Raw genomic sequence first — 17,005 nt, 5'->3', positions numbered from 1 at the left:
CATGGTCTCCGAGCTGATAGTCCATGCTGCTGCAAACGCTGTCGAACTGTTCGTGCAGATGGTTGTTGCCTTGCAAACGTCCCCATCTGTTGACTCAGGGATCGAGACGTGGCTGCACGATCCGTTACAGCCATGCGGATAAGATGCCTGTCATCTCGACTGCTGGTGATACGATGCCGTTGGGATCCAGCATGGCGTTCCGTATTACCCTCCTGAACCTACCGATTCCATATGCTGCCAACAGTCATTGGATCCCGACCAACGCGAACAGCAATGTCATGATGCGATAAACGGCAATCGCGATAAGCCACAATTCGACCTTTATCAAAGTCTGAAACCTGATGGTACGCATTTGTCCTCCTTACACGATGCATCACAACAACGTTTCACCAGGCAACGCCGGTCAACTGCTGTTTGTGTATGAGAAATCGGTTGGAAACTTTCCTCATGTCAGCACGTTGTAGGTGTCGCCACCGGCGCCAACCTTGCGTGAATGCTCTGAAAAGCTAATCATTTGCGTATCAGAGCATCTTCTTCCTGTCGGCTAAATTTCGCGTCTGTAGCACGTCATCTTCGTGGTGTAGCAATTTTAATTGCCAGTAGTGTACTTTTTGTAAATAAATAGTTGCACAATACTAAAGTTCCAACTCACGTATTTTTAAAACTTTCATCTTAAACATTCCTCTTTTCCTACCGCTTATCTTTGGTAGTTTTTTCCTAAGTCTTTCTTGCTTTGTCTATTTCAGTTTGCTGTTGAATTTTTTTCCTAAGGTATTTGAAGATCCTTCTGGTTATCCTATTGTGATCCGTTCTGTTAATAGGTTCCTCATCATTGTTTCTGATATGTTCTCTTTGTTGCGCTCAACATCACTTCTTATTTTCCAGTATTGTTAACTTTTTACAGGAGGTAATATTTTCTTTATATTTCTGGTTTTTAATTTTTCTAACTTTTCAATCAGTACTAAGCATTCGCTGGCATTCCAGTTCTCACTGTATGGTAGTGCCTTATTTTAAGATTTTTAAATACGTATATTTTGTTAAAGATATTCTTCCTTTTATTGTAAGCTCTTTCCTACCTGAGTTTCCTTTCTTCTATAGCGTGTTTCCGTAAACTGTTTTCTTGAATTGTGTCCCAAATTTGCCTACGCTTTGCACTGCATCAAATTTTTGTCCCGAACATTTGAGAGCATTGTATATACTAGTATTAATTTTGTTTTGTGGCGTTTTAACAGAACAGAAATTTTAGGGCAGAAACAATCGCATATTACTTGTTTCCAGATTTATTCACAGGCAGCACTAACCCAGTCTGCATCTTCCAGTAAAATAAAGTTTGGTTTAGGCAAATGTCAGGATCCATTATCTATTGGTAACAACAAAGTAACCGCAAGATACTGAGTGAAATTGTTCCGCTACATTGATCAAACTGTGAGAGAGTATTGGCGGTCTCATATAGAAAAGGTACGGGGAAACTAAGATTAGAAAGGACAGGCTGATAAAAGATACTTAGAGGAGAACAACACTAACAATTTTCTGCGTGAGGAGGCTGCAGTGAGGTGGAAGCAATCTCTCTGTCACTGGTAAATGAAGGAGCACCGCAGTATCAGTAACGCTAACATCTATATTTGCAAAAGAAAGACACTTCATATTTTAAAAGGAAATCATTAATGAAACAATTCGGGAAAAAGTTGTTTTTGTGGACGATGCAAAAAGGTCTACAGAGAATTACTGGAGGAGACGTTAGCGATTTTCAAAGTAGTACTGTCGCGTTTCGCAGAGAATGTAAATGCGTTTACAGCTTTGCAAATTGCATTGTGGTAAGTTCCTATGGGACCAAACTGTTGAGGTCATCGGTTCCTAGGCTCACAGACTACGTAATGTAACTTAAACTAACTTACGGTAAGGACAACACACACACACACACACGCCCTTTCCCGAGGAAGGACTCGAACCTCCGACGGGGTGGAGCCGCTCGAACCGTGGCGAGGCTCAGGCCGCGCACCTACCCCGCGCGGCACCAAATGTAAGTCGCGTTCGCAAATAGTTGGTCTTATCCTGCGCGGGCACGAGATTAAACCAGTCTGAACAAAATAGGCGACAACGGCTGCGAGTACGCTTCAAAGTGTCTGTCCTTTACTTCTAGGTTCATACCAACGCTGAGTACACAGTCCCTAAAATTCGTCCTTTCAAATAACAAAGTTCCTCGTTAGGCGAAACTAGTGCAAAGTAAACAGAGTGGTCCATTGATAGTGGCCGGGCCAAATATCTCACGAAATAAGCATCAAACGAAAAAATTAAAAAGAAAGAAACTCGTCTAGCCTGAAGGGGGAAACTAGATGGCGCTATGGTTGGCCCGCTACATGGCCTTGCCATAGGTCAAACTGATATCAACTGCGTTTTTTTTAAATAGGAACCCCCATTATTTAGTACATATTCGTGTATTTGGACCAATTTTTCGCTTTGTGGTAGATGGAGCTGTATTAGTCACAAACGTATAAGTACGTGGTATCACGTAACATTCCACCAGTGCGGACGGTATTTGCTTCGCGATACATTACCCGTGTTAAAATGGACAGTTTACCAATTGCGGAATAGATCGATATCGTGTTGATGTATGGCTATTGTGATCAAAATGCCCAACCGGTGTGTGCTATGTATGCTGCTCGGTATCCTGGACGACATCATCGAAGTGTTCGGACCGTTCGCCGGATAGTTACGTTATTTAAGGAAACAGGAAGTGTTCAGCCACATTGGAAACGTCAACGACGACCTGCAACAAATGATGATGCCCAGGTAGGTGTTTCAGCTGCTGTCGCGGCTAATCCGCACATCAGTAGCAGACAAATTGCGGGAGAATCGGGAATCTCAAAACCGACGGTTTTGAGAATGCTACATCAACATCGATTGCACCAGTACCATATTTCTATGCACCAGGAATTGCATGGTGACGACTTTGAACGTCGTGTACAGTTCTGCCACTGGGCACAAGAGAAATTACGGGACGATGAAAGATTTTTTGCACGTGTTCTATTTAGCGACGAAGCGTCATTCACCAACAGCGGTAACGAAAAACCGGCATAATATGCACTATTGGGCAACCGACAATCCACGATGGCTGCGACAAGTGGAACAAATGGTTCAAATGGCTCTGAGCACTATGGGACTCAACTGCTGTGGTCATCAGTCCCCTAAAACTTAGAACTACTTAAACCTAACTGACCTAAGGATATCACATACACCCATGCCCGAGGCAGGATTCGAACCTGCGACCGTAGCAACAGCGCGGCTCCGGACTGGAGCGCCTAGAACCGCACGGCCACCGCGGCCGGCACAAGTGGAACATCAGCGACCTTGGCGTGTTAATGTATGGTGCGGCATTGTGGGAGGAAGGATAACTGGACCCCATTTTATCGATGGCAATCTAAATGGTGTAATGTATGGTGATTTCCTACGTAATGTTCTACTGATGTTACTACAATATGTTTCACTGCATGACAGAATGGCGATGTACTTCCAACACGATGGATGTCCGGCACATAGCTCGAGTGCGGTTGAAGCGGTATCGAATAGCATATTTCATGACAGGTGGATTGGTCGTCGAAGCACCATACCGTGGCCCGCACGTTCACCGGATCTGACGTCCCCAGATTTCTTTCTGTGGGGAAAGTTGAAGGATATTTGCTATCGTCGTCCACTGACAACGCCTGACAACATGCGTCAGCGCATTGTCAATGCATGTGCGAACATTAAGGAAGACGAACTACTCGCTGATGAGAAGAATGTCGTTACACGTATTGCCACATGCATTGAGGTTGACGGACCATTTTTAGCATTTATTGCATTAATGTGGTATTTACAGGAAATCACGCTGTAACGGCATGCGTTTTCAGAGCTGATAAGTTCACAAAGGTACATGTATCACATTGGAACAACCGAAATGAAATGTTCAAACGTACCTACGTTTTGTATTTTAATTTAAAAAACGTACCTGTTACCAACTGTTCGTCTAAAACTGTGAGCCATATGTTTGTGACTATTACAGCGCCATCTATCACAAAGCGAAGAAAGTGGTCCAACTAAAATATTCATATTTCTTTACGTACTACACGAACATGTAATAAAAAATGGGGGTTCCTATTTAAAAAACGCAGATGACATCCGTTTGACCTATGGCAGCGCCATCTAGCGGGCCAACCATACCGCCATCTGGTTTCCCCCTTCAAGTTATAAAAGTTTCGTTCTTTGTAGTTTTTTCGTTTGACGCTTATTTCGTGAGATATTTGGCCCGGTCACGATCAATAGACCACCCTGTATGCGTTTCACTTGAAACGCAAGCGGTATCGCCGGCGCTGCGCAGCTATACCAAACAGAGGAGGAAAAACAATAAAGGGGAGGAAGGCACCGATCACAGCATGACGCTACGGTCCGTTGCTCGGACTGTGTGTGGCAGCTGGCGAGGCAGGAGGCCCGTGCAACATTACGCCTCCGCACAGGGTCGTGTTCGACAGTGTTCCTGGGTGAACTCCTTTTTTCCACCTCCAGCCATACGTGGATGCGTCGAGCGTTGTCGAACGTGACGTTTTGGTGGTCCGGCTTAACATTGTGTCGGGAGGCATAATGTTGCACGGATGTACTCCTTCAAATCTCTGAACACGATACACTCGCCGATCATCTTTACTGTAGGGTGACTTCATTTTTTTTTGGGTACCGTACCTCCACTGGAAAAAACGAAACCCTTGCAGGATGACCCTGTTGTCCGCCGTGTGTCTGTCCGACTGTTAGGAACCTTTTTCCCCAGCAGCGGATACACCTATCAAGTTGAAGTTTGCGTCACAGACTAAGATCTGTTGCCCTCCGGCAGTGCAGGAAATTTGAGGTTCTACGTCAATGCGGCCATTTATGTCATACATTTTTATATCTTGCCAGTACCGATATCGATAACAAGCAAAAAACGTCGAAATTCTCGATTCCCGGGACGGATGGACTGCCTGTACTCGTGATTAGGTTTGCGCGGATCCCTCGGTGCGCAAGTCTTGCTCGCACTTATTCGGATTTTTATATATGATTGCGCCCGAACGCATCGAATTTCACGTGTACATCAGGACGACAGATTATTCGGCGAATGGATTCGCCTGCCGGTGTTCCCCGACCCAAATCGCATCGAACACTCGCGGGATGAGCTGGGGAGGCGTCCTGCACCGCGTCCATCCAGCAGTTTGCAACCGCGCTGCTGGAGGAATGGAGCGGCCTTCCACAAGAGGTCCTTACCAGCACTGATACCAGCTTGGGAGCGCGTTGCCCAGCACGCACCGCCGTGCGTGGCGACCACGCACCCTGCTGACGGCCTCGCCCCATCTTCTGTAGTGTCCTGCACGCCGTCGTGACTTCAGTGTAATCATTGTCTTTGAATCAACGTGTGCTTTCAGTTCGTCTCGTTCCTCATTTCTTCCAGTTATCTTCCATACTGCACTGTAGCACTTCTGTGTATCATCCAAGTTTCATCGGGCTGTGTTACTTGGCAATGGCACGTCATCCTGACGTTTACTTTCGTTCTAAAGTTCTGCACGCGAGTGAATTTCTTTGAATTGAAGCTGCCTGTGGTCTACGCTTACACAGTTAGTTTGGGAGGAAGGCAGGCTTGTCTCTTATGAAAACGTGAAGCGAATTTTTAGCTCCTTTTTGTAAACATTTACTTTTCGTTAAATTTTGATGAATTTCCTTCTCCTGTTATTCAAACTCGCTACAATGACTTTGTGGACAGTAACTCCACTACCCGTCACGACGCTATTTATTCAGGATTATTTGTTACTACAAGTTCAACTATGTTTTCGCAACCATTTACACTTCGAGTGCGCTCCTGAATTAATAGCTCAAAAAATTTTTTTGCAGAAAGCATCTAGTACAATTTCAGAAGATGTTTTATCCCTACCACCGACTTTACACACGCACTTTCGCCAACATACAGAAGGTAGATAGAAGTGACCAGCAACGTTAGTAGTGCAACTGGCTGTATCAAGTCTGAGCATCGTTGAAGAGCATATATCCTGATGTGCTCTCTTATTTTCTGATCAACCACAGCTGCATTTATAGTGCCACGGGACCCTTCACAAAATCAATGTTGGAGTTATGAACCTCCTTGTTGGATACATATAGAGGCTTTGGATTGCGCGAGAACTGTAGTGTAAGTGGAACACGAATTGCCGGAAGTATCTGTGCTCACTAAAGAGTAACTCCTGACAAGTACGTGAACAATATCCTACAACCTGTTGTTTAGGCCGGAGTAGGCGAGCGGTTCTAGGCGCTACAGTCTGGAACCGCGCGACCGCTACGGTCGCAGGTTCGAATCCTGCCTCGGGCATGGGTGTGTGTGATGTCCTTAGGTTAGTTAGGTTTAGGTAGTTCTAAGTTCTAGGGGACTGATGTCCTCAGAAGTCAAGTCCCATAGGGCTTAGAGCCATTTGAACCATTTTTTGTTATTTAGGAAACCAACACCTCATGAAAAGACCCACAGTTATTCCATGCAGAACAATCCAAGACCACAACCGCCAGTGCGTCTATGACAACGCTGCTGAATGATTTTGAAGACAGTAACTGTCCTCAAAGCCTGGAGTGCTAAATCAGACGGCGAGTTTGTCGGACTTGTTTGAAAGAACGCTGCTAACTAGTCTCTTCGGATAGTTTTCATTTGTACAGTTTCCCCGAGATATTTAAACCTGACACATCTTTCCACCTTATCGTGACCTGCCTTCAGGTGATGAGGGGCTGCTTTGATGTTTTGTAATATGCCTTGCCTTTCAGAACAAGTTCTGAGTCCGACCTTTCCCCCTGTGGTGCTTTAGAATTTTTACTGCCCGGGTAGCCGTGTTAGTGATCGCAGACAGGACGGGCAGATTAGGCAATTTGACCCCGAAACGAAACGCAGATAGGGCGTGCGCCACAAGCAGGGCACGGTCCGGCCACGTCGTTATCCTAGCGCAACCCTGCCTCAGGCTTACAAACATAAATCAGCAGCCGAAGAGACAGTCGGCACGTGCGCCGCACGTGGCAAGTGTAAATCGAAACTACGATGCGCAAGGCAAGCGCCTTGTACGACCACGCCGAGCATCGCACTTCGTGCCACGTGGCTTGTCACTACTTATTTCATTACTTCTTTTTAGTTTTGCCACGCGTCATTATCATGTCAAAGCACTAAAGGAGTAATCATCATTTTTATTATAAATACGTTTTTTATATAACATGTATATAAATCGCAGTAAAAAGTACAAAATAAGTTTCAGAATGAAACCTTCACCCTGAAGCGGAATGTGCGCTGATATGAAACAAAATAATTTCTCCAAAGGCTGTACAGATTCCCAAGCCCATACTACACTGAAGGGCCAGAGTAACTGGTACACCTGCCTAATATCGTGTATGGACCCCGCGAGCACGCAGAAGTACCGCAGCACGACATGGCATGCACTCGACTAATGTCTGAAGTAGTGCTAGAGGGAACTGACACCATCAATCCTGCACGGCTGCCCATAAATCCGTAAGAAAACGAGGTGGCGGAGATATCTTCTGAACAGCACGATGCAAGGCATCCCAGATACGCTCAATAATATTCATGTCTGGGGAGTTTGGTGGCCAGCGAAAGTGTTTAAACTCAGAAGTGCGTTTCTGGAACGTGTCGCAATTTGGACGTGTGGGATGTCGCAGTGTCATGCTGCAATTGGCCGAGTCTGTTGCAAAAAAAAATGGTTCAAATGGCTCTGAGCACTATGGGACTTAACATCTGAGGTCATCAGTCCCCTAGAACTTAAAACTACTTAAACCTAACTAACCTAAGGACATCACATACATTTATGCCCAAGGCAGGATTCGAACCTGCGACCGTAGCAGTCGCGCGGTTCCAGACCGTAGCGCCTAGAACCGCTCGGCCACCCCGGCCGGCTCCGTTACAATGGACAATGGACACGAATGGATGCAGGTGATCAGACGCACGTGTCACCTGTCAGAGTCGTATGTAGAAGTATCAGGGGTCCCATATCACTCCAACTGCACACGCTCACTGCTTTACAGAGCCTCCACCAGCTTGAACAGTCCCCTGCTCACAAACACGGTCCATGGACTCATGAGACTGTCTCCATATCCGTACACGTCCATCCGCTCGATACAATTTGAAACGAGACTCGTCTGGCCAGGAAACATATTTCCCGTCATCAATAGTCCAATGTCGGTGTTGACGGGCCCAAGCGAGGCGGAAAGCTTTGTGACGTGCAGCCTTCGGCTCTTGAGTGCTTCGCACGCTGACACTTGTTGATGGCCCAGCACTGAAATCTGCAGCAATTTGCGGAAGGGGTGCACTTCTGTCACGTTGAACGATTCTCTTGACTCGTCGTTTGTCCCGTTCATGTAGGATCTTTTTCCGGCCACAGCGATGGAGATTTGATGTTTTACTCGACATTCTACTTCATTACTAAATTCTATTCTGCCCCTCGCATTCCATCTCGTTAAATGCCAAAACATAATGTAGCAGAATATCCTGAATTGGGCGTCCGGGTTTCGAACACGTCAGTTCGCTGCTTAGCGTCGATAATGGAATTAGCGGTGTTTATTGCGCCGCTGTCTCCTTACTTTTAAATGATCGCTCACAGCCCACTGGCACCCTTTGGGCCTAACTGGTCTTTCACAGAGCGTTGCCGCTGATTACAAAACTGCAACACACTCTCTGTTATTGGATGATCAAAAACCTCTTCCAGTTAACGCTGATGATGATGATGTTTGGTTTTTTAGGGCGGTCATCAGCGCCCGTACAAAGTACCCATTTTTACACAGTCCAATTTTTAGACAGTCCGATCTAGCCACTGTCATCAATGATGATGATGATGATGAAATGATGAGGACAATACAAATACCCAGTCCCTGGGCAGAGAAAATCCCCAACCCGGCCGGGAATCGAACCCGGGACCCTGTGATCCAGAGGCAGCAACGCTAGCCACTAGACCACGAGCAGCGGACGCAGTTGACTCCGACATTAAAATTTACGCTGACGTCAAAAAATAACGCCGGTAACTTCTATATTTCAATTGATCGGCTTTTGGACAGTGCCCATTCAGCCATCTCCACAGTACTCTCTCTTAACACGATACGAAAGTAAGAACAACGAAACCACACAGGGCCCGAGAGGAGAAAATCTCCGACCTGGCCGGGAATCGAATCCGGGGCCCTTCGCTTAGGAATCCGCAGCGCTGACCACCCAGCTACCGAGGCGGACAATGATGTCGGCACAAACAACAGCACCGATGAGGACACACGTCGAGTGCTCCTGCCCGTACCGGCAATCCCCCGGTACTGAGCCCGTGAGTGAATACAATTTCATGCAAATCGCTCTGGCCAGGCGCGCGCCGAATCCTCTCCGCAAAAGCGGAAATCGTGCCTGAGTGGTCTGGTCTGCCCTAGCGAGTGGAAGGAATGCCAAGATGACTCAGAGATTTGCCAACTACACTATAATTCTGTCAGTGGCGGAAAATGACTTCGAATATCAGTTAAGTAGAATGAAAGTATTGAAATGGCGTTATAATCTCAACACAAACGAAAGTACAAACATGAGTAATGGAATATATTCCAATCGAATCAGATCTACATCTACATGATTACTCTGCAATTCACATTTAGGTGCTTGGCAGAGGGTTCATCGAACCACAATCATACTATCTCTCTACCATTCCACTCCCGAACAGCGAGCGGGAAAAACGAACACCTAAACCTTTCTGTTCGAGCTCTGATTTCTCTTATTTTATTTTGATGATCATTCCTACTTATGGAGGTTGGGCTCAACAAAATATTTTCGCATTCGGAAGAGAAAGTTGGTGACTGAAATTTCGTAAATAGATCTCACCGCGACGAAAAACGTCTTTGCTTTAATGACTTCCATCCCAACTCGCGTATCATATCTGCCACACTCTCTCCCCTATTACGTGATAATACAAAACGAGCTGCCCTTTTTTGCACCCTTTCGATGTCCTCCGTCAATCCTACCTGGTAAGGATCCCACATCGCGCAGCAATATTCTAACAGAGGACGAACGAGTGTAGTGTAATCTGTCTCTTTAGTGGACTTGTTGCATCTTCTAAGTGTCCTGCCAATGAAACGCAACCTTTGGCTCGCCTTCCCCACAATATTATCTATGTGGTCTTTCCAACTGAAATTGTTCGTAATTTTAACACTCCGCTAATTAGTTGAATTGACATCCTTGAGAACAGTACTATTTATCGAGTAATCGAATTCCAACGGATTTCTTTTGGAACTCATGTGGATCACCTCACATTTTTCGTTATTTAACGTCAACTGCCACCTGCAACACCATACAGCAATCTTTTCTAAATCGCTTTGCAACAGATACTGGTCTTCGGATGACCTTACTAGACGGTAAATTACAGCATACTCTGCGAACAACCTGAGAGAACTGCTCAGATTGTCATCCAGGTCATTTATATAGATCAGGAACAGCAGCGGTCCCAGGGCGCTTCCCTGAGGAACACCTGATATCATTTAAGTTTTACTCGATGATTTGCCGTCTATTACTACGAACTGCGACCTTCCTGACAGGAAATCACGAATCCAGTCGCACAACTGAGACGATACCCCATAGGCCCGCAGCTTGATTAGAAGTCGCTTGTGAGGAACGGTGTCAAAAGCTTTCCGGAAATCTAGAAATACGGAATCAACTTGAGATCCCCTGTCGATAGCGTTGCACAAGAACGATGTTTTCTGAAAGCATGCTGATTACGTATCAATAGATCGTTCCCTTCGAGGTGATTAACAATGTTTGAATACAGTATATGCTCCAGAACCCTACTGCAAACCGACGTCAATGATGTAGGTCTGTAGTTCGATGGATTACTCCTACTACCCTTCTTAAACACTGGTGCGACCTGCGCAATTTTCCAATCTGTAGGTACAGATCTATCGGTGAGCGAGCGGTTGTATATGATTGCAGAAAGAGTTAGATTACGAAATGAGAAACTAAAGGTAGTGTATGAATTTTGCTATTTAAGTGGCACATTAACTGATGGTGGCCGAAGTAGAGAGGATCTACACTGCCCAGTCACATTAATGTGAACACCGCCTACATTCGACGTCAACGCACAGTAGCCACTCACAGACGCCAGATATTAGCGTTAGCAGTGGTCTGTATACATAAAGCGTGTCGGGAGGACGCACAAAACAGTGCAGTCGCTGCCGTAATCCAGAAACGGAGTGATTTCTCTGACGACCGAAAGGACTTGATCACTAGCTTTCGGACCAAGGGTGGAGACTTAGTGTGTAAACTGTTCGTGTGCCGCCGTGACTAAAGTATACCGTGGAAAAATGGCGCCCCACGGACCATAGGTGACACGGGTCAACGACGGGTGCGGAGACGTGTAAGGGTGAATAGACGTGCAACTGTTGACGAACAGACCGCCCAGATCAACTGAAGAGCTACCAACAGCGTCTCCTCGAGGACCGTTCAGGGAATGCGGCTGCGAATGGCCCTCCACAGCAGGCATCTGATTCGGGAAACTGCGCCGAAAGGACGCGATTTCGGTAGCTCATCAGCGTACTTTAGCACTCAAACGGTGTCCTTCCACAGCAGACAAATTATAACGCTCAATACAGGAAGCCTTTATTTTATTGTGTCAAATTGCAGCTGAAATGACGCGTTTCCACAAGAGAGTCAATTTGCTGATCCCTTGAGCCTGGTTATATACATACCACGAACTCTCTGAGAAAGAGAATCCACCAAATACGATGTTTAACGCCGTGCAGTATTGCGGCACTACCTCTGACGTAAAACAATGTCTCACGTCGTTGGCCACGTTCCTCCCCACGAGGCAAAACTCTGGCGTGCCAGATTCTTTATTTCACGCTAAACCGTGTAGTCGAACGTGGAATTCCACGGTGTGACGTCATCAGTTCTTCGTATCCCTGTGTTTTCACGTCCCGTGAGAGGAAAACCTAAATGATCATTCCTGTCAATCTATTTTCGTATTCCTCTTGTCTTACTTGTGTTTTAATTGACAGTTTTAGAACATCTGGCGATTTTTAACGCTTTCTCATGTGATGTGGCTGCACGAGTGATCGTGGGCGAGATTTTTTTTTTTAGGGGGTGGGCAGCGAGCGCGACTTTATGTCTATTATCGTATTTTCTATGATTTAATCACATTCGTTTGTACTGGTGTAAGTGTGAGCGTTGACAACCTCGTCGCTAACCGTCCATAACCTCTCCCCCCCCCCCCTCACACACACATACACACACGCATGCAGAGAGAGGGAGAGAGAAACAGAGACAGACATACAGAGAGAGAGAGACATACAGAGAGAGAGAGAGAGAGAGAGAGAGAGAGAGAGAGAGGGAGGGAGCGAGGGAGAGAGAGAGAAGGGAGAAAGAGAGAAGGCAGAGAGAAAGAGTGAAGAAAGAGACAAGGGGGGAGAGAGAGAAGGGGGGAGAGAGAGAGAGAGAGAGAGAGAGAGAGAGAGAGAGAAGGGAGGGAGAGAGAGAGAGAGAGAGAGAGAGAGAGAGAGAGAGAGAGAGACGGAAGGGAGAAAGAGAGATGGGGAGAGAGTAATAGAGAGGTGGAGAGAGAAAGAGAGAGAGGGGGGGGGGTGTTAGATGGGTAGCTGGAATAGCTAATGAAGAGTTTGTTAACCGAAGCGGAGGAAAAATGTAGCACAAAATCTCTGAAAGAACGTACCTGTTGACAGGACACATCCAGAATCAGCAAAAGGTCGTCACGTTGGTAACAGAGGGAAGAGGGGGGCGGGGCGAGGGTAAGTTGCGGACAACAACAGCGGCGGCTCTGTCACAGCCTCCGCTGCCTGTTTCTCTGACGTAAACACGACGGTGTTGCCCCCTTAGTCAGGTCTTAGCTGGGTAGCACGACGCTGCCTCGCCGCACCCCCTGCTTCCAGCACCAGCTTCATCATCAACAACAACACGAGCCGGAAATCGAGTGCGCTGACCGCGCCCCCTCTGGCAGCAGGCCCGGTAATTCCCCCGCGGGCCCCCTGGACAGACGGGCGAAAATCCGCCATCGGAACTCCTTCGTCGCCCTGCTTCCGCCGCCAGCGAAATTAGTCGCCTAATCGCCCAGCCCCTGCGGGGCCATAATTGAGTCATTACGGCATTTAATACCCCTGACAGGCGCGGAGCGGATAACCCCAGCCCGGCTGGCTGCCTGTCTGGCTCCAAACAAGGCAGCCCCCCTCCCCATGCTTCTCCACCCCCGCGGCCTCATCGGCTCTGCTTAACAGCGTTTGGCGGCGCCGGCGCTGCGCCTCGTCCTCTTACCAGATTCACTGTGCGCGGGATTTCGACTCATTATTAACTCCTTCTCAGCGCTTTTAGCTAACGCCGTTGCCATGGACGAGCTTTACAAAGATATTTGGACACCTGGCAAGGGCGTTCGGCTTTTCTCGACTCATCGTCAACGACTGATAGCACTCCAATCAGTGTTACTAAAACGGTTAAACGGTCACAATCTCGCAGCTGCAGGTGCGGGTTACCTACCTACCGGCTCCCAGGGGCTACAGAAGTTCTGTTTTCCATACTTCATACACTGTACAGGTACACGACTGTGACAGACCGTCGAAAGCCTGAGTAGCCATCTCTTGCAGCGCACACCGCGGCGGGACGGAAATCGCTGAGGGCCTGGAAGACAGCGACAGGGGTGAGGGCCGTGCCGACTCCAGCGTCGTGGCCGGCTGCGTTACGTCTCTCGGCTGACGGCCCACGGCACCCGAGGTGGTCCCACAGATTCTCGATTCGGTTTATGGGGACCACACCCTGCCTATCTAACCCATGTTAATTTAGGCAAGTATTTGACCCATTTCTGAAAAAAATGTTCTTTATGTTCGTTCACTTTACAACACTTGCAATATTTAGACATTATCTCCACATCTAACACTTTACCGGTGTCTACACTCGTGGCAGTCACTACTCCATTCAGAGAAGTATGTCCTCCTTTCTGCCAACTTCCATCAAGTGCAACTGCAATATCCGAACATCCATCATTTTCTTCCACTGCTTCCCTAGCAGCCAGTTTCATGCTTTTCTCACTGACCTCACATACAGCTTTCTGTAATATTACACTCAGTTTTCAAATTTATTTGGTGGTTGATGTGAGTTCATCACTGAACAAAATGTTCTCCCTGCAGCCATGCCATTGCCAATGGATCGTAAGGCGTAAACTAATCTAGTATTGATTTAATAAGGGCCACTTTCATCCGGGTTTGAAGAACTCATAAATGAAATCACAGCTGAGCATTTATTGCAAATTAAATCCAAAGCAATGGCTAGGTCTCTTCTCCTGCTGGCATTCTCACAAATTTTCAGACTCTGTGACTCACCACACTGTCTACATTGTACAAATTTAGACATTATATCTGATAATATTCTCAAATTTATAATAATGCTAATGCACCCCTTGTCACTTAAAGTAAATTCGTTGTAACTCTCTTGAAATGGTGAGAGCTTCTTTGATGGCTGGCTCTGAGCACTATGGGACTCAATTGCTGTGGTTATCAGTCCCCTAGAACTTAGAACTACTTAAACCTAACTAACCTAAGGACATCACACACATCCATGCCCGAGGCAGGATTCGAACCTGCGACCGTAGCAGTCGCACGGTTCCGGACTGCGCGCCTAGAACCGCGAGACCACCGCGGCCGGCGCTTCTTTGATGATTCACTTGTTAAAGAATTACAATTAGAAACATTGTTGCCAGGCGACATAACCTCTTGTACAGAAAGTTTTCTAAACTTGTTTCCTCTAAATTGTCGTTTCTTGAAACTGCCTTTACGTTTCGTCATCTTCAATAAACACAACAAAAAACACGTAAAGAAACACTGCAAACGTAAGTTTAACAACTACTCGCAATCAAACTTGAACAAAACTAACCGCGTGTTTGAAATCGTGTTGTTTACAAACAGCAGAAACAAAAGAATACCGACCGTTGCATTCCAAGGATAGCCAACACTCTCGGGTGCGAAAAAAAATCCCTAACGTGCAGTGTAGGGGATATAAATATCTAAAATATACGCAGAAAAGTGGGTGACAGAAAAGTGGGGGTGGCACATAAACACACGTGGTAGTAAAATGCTCTTAAAAGGATCAAAAAATGAATTTTCAGCAAAATCATTTTCAGAGTACTTAAATAAAACAATCTATCGAAATACGATGAAAACCGAAAATCGATTTTTTTTTTCCAACCTGAACCACGGTGTGGTCCCCTTAAATCCGGGGAGTCTGGTGGCCAGGGAAGGACAGCACACTCATCGTGGTCCTCTTCCAACCAAGCACGTACACTGCGAGCTGTGTGACACGTGGCATTGTCCTGCTGGAAGATGCCATCGTGTCGAGGACATGTAGGGATGGACACGGTTTCCAAGGATGGACGCATATTCGAGTTGGTCCACTGCGCCTTCCAGACTGACGAGATCACCCAGTGAACGCCACGAAAACACTCCCCAGACCATGACGCTCTCTTCTCCGGCCTGGACCACTCCGTACACGCCGACACCCAGCTGTCCGATGGAGCCTAAACGTGACTGATCTGGAAAGGCCACCTGTCGCCAGTCAGTGGACACCCAGTTTCGGCACTGGCGTGCAGATTCCAGCCTTCGTCGCCGATGAACGGCCGTCAGCGTAGATGCTGCACAGCCGCACACGCAGCAACGGTCGCTGAACGGTCGTTGAACACTGTTGGGAGCCCCTCGGTTCCTTCGGGCGGTGAGCTGCTGAACATTGCACGTCTATTCGCCCGTACACATCTGCGGAGCCGTCGTTCATCCCTGTCATCTATGGACCGTAATCTTGCGTCCGCTTTTGGATAGCGCCATTTTCTCATGCACAGTGTACTTCAGCCAGAGCACCAAGCAAACAGTTCACAAAATTAGTGTTTTCGGATATGCCTCCAACCTTGGCATCACGCATGCGGTTCGGACGTCAGAGAAATCGCTCTGCTTCCGCAGTGCGACTAAGACTGCACTGTTTTCGGTGTCCTCCGACACGCATTATATACTGAGGCTCATAACTTAAGGATAATGCTGATACATGGTGAAACAACGATCTGGTGGGCGGTTTGCGGATTTAAATCACCTCGGAGTATGACCATGCGGTGTATTTGACCTGCGGTCGTCGCACGGTGGTGCTGGAAGCAGTCCACATACGCAGAGGTGTGTTGGTGCATGTCAGAGTACAGTGCAGCGAGTAAGTGTGCACACGTTTACCGACGCGCTAATGGTGACTGTGTGTTGAAAATGGCTCAAAGAACACATATTGATGACGTTACGAGGGGTAGAATACTAGGGCGACTGGAGGCTGGTCAAACACAGCAGGTCGTAGCGCGCGCCCTCCATGTGCCACAAAGTGTGACCTCAAGATTATGGCAGACAGGAAACATGTCCAGGCGCTACAGTACGGGACGTCCACAGTGTACAACACCACAAGAAAACCGATATCTCACCATCGAGGCCGGAGACGGCCACGGAGTACTGCAGGTAGCCTTGCTGGGGACCTTACCGCAGCCACTGGAGCAGTTGCCTCCAGACACACAGTCTACAGACAACTGAACAGACACGGTTTATTCGCCCGGAGACCTGCAAGGTGCATTTTACTGACCCCTGGGCATAGGAGAGCCCGTAAAGCCTGGTGTCAAGAACACAGTACATGGTCATTGGAACAGTGGTCCCAGGTTACGTTCACGGACGAGTCCAGGTATAGTCTGAACAGAGATTCTCGTCGGGTTTTCATCTGGCGTGAACCAGGAACCAGTGACCAACCCCTTAATGTCCTTGAAAGGGACCTGTATGGAGGTCGTGGTTTGATGGTGTGGGGTGGGATTATGATTGGTGCACGTACACTCCTGCATGTCTTTGACAGAGGAACTGCAACTGGTCAGGTGGACGGGGACGTCATTTTACGCCAGTATGTCTACCTTTTCCGGGGTGCAGTGGTTCCCACCTTCATCTTGATGGATGATAACGCACG

Source organism: Schistocerca americana, chromosome 8 (genome assembly GCF_021461395.2).
Source record: "Schistocerca americana isolate TAMUIC-IGC-003095 chromosome 8, iqSchAmer2.1, whole genome shotgun sequence".
In the NCBI taxonomy this organism is placed as follows: Eukaryota; Metazoa; Arthropoda; class Insecta; order Orthoptera; family Acrididae; genus Schistocerca; species Schistocerca americana.
The sequence above is the reverse complement of the archived record's forward strand: the minus strand, read 5'-3'. Positions refer to the sequence as shown.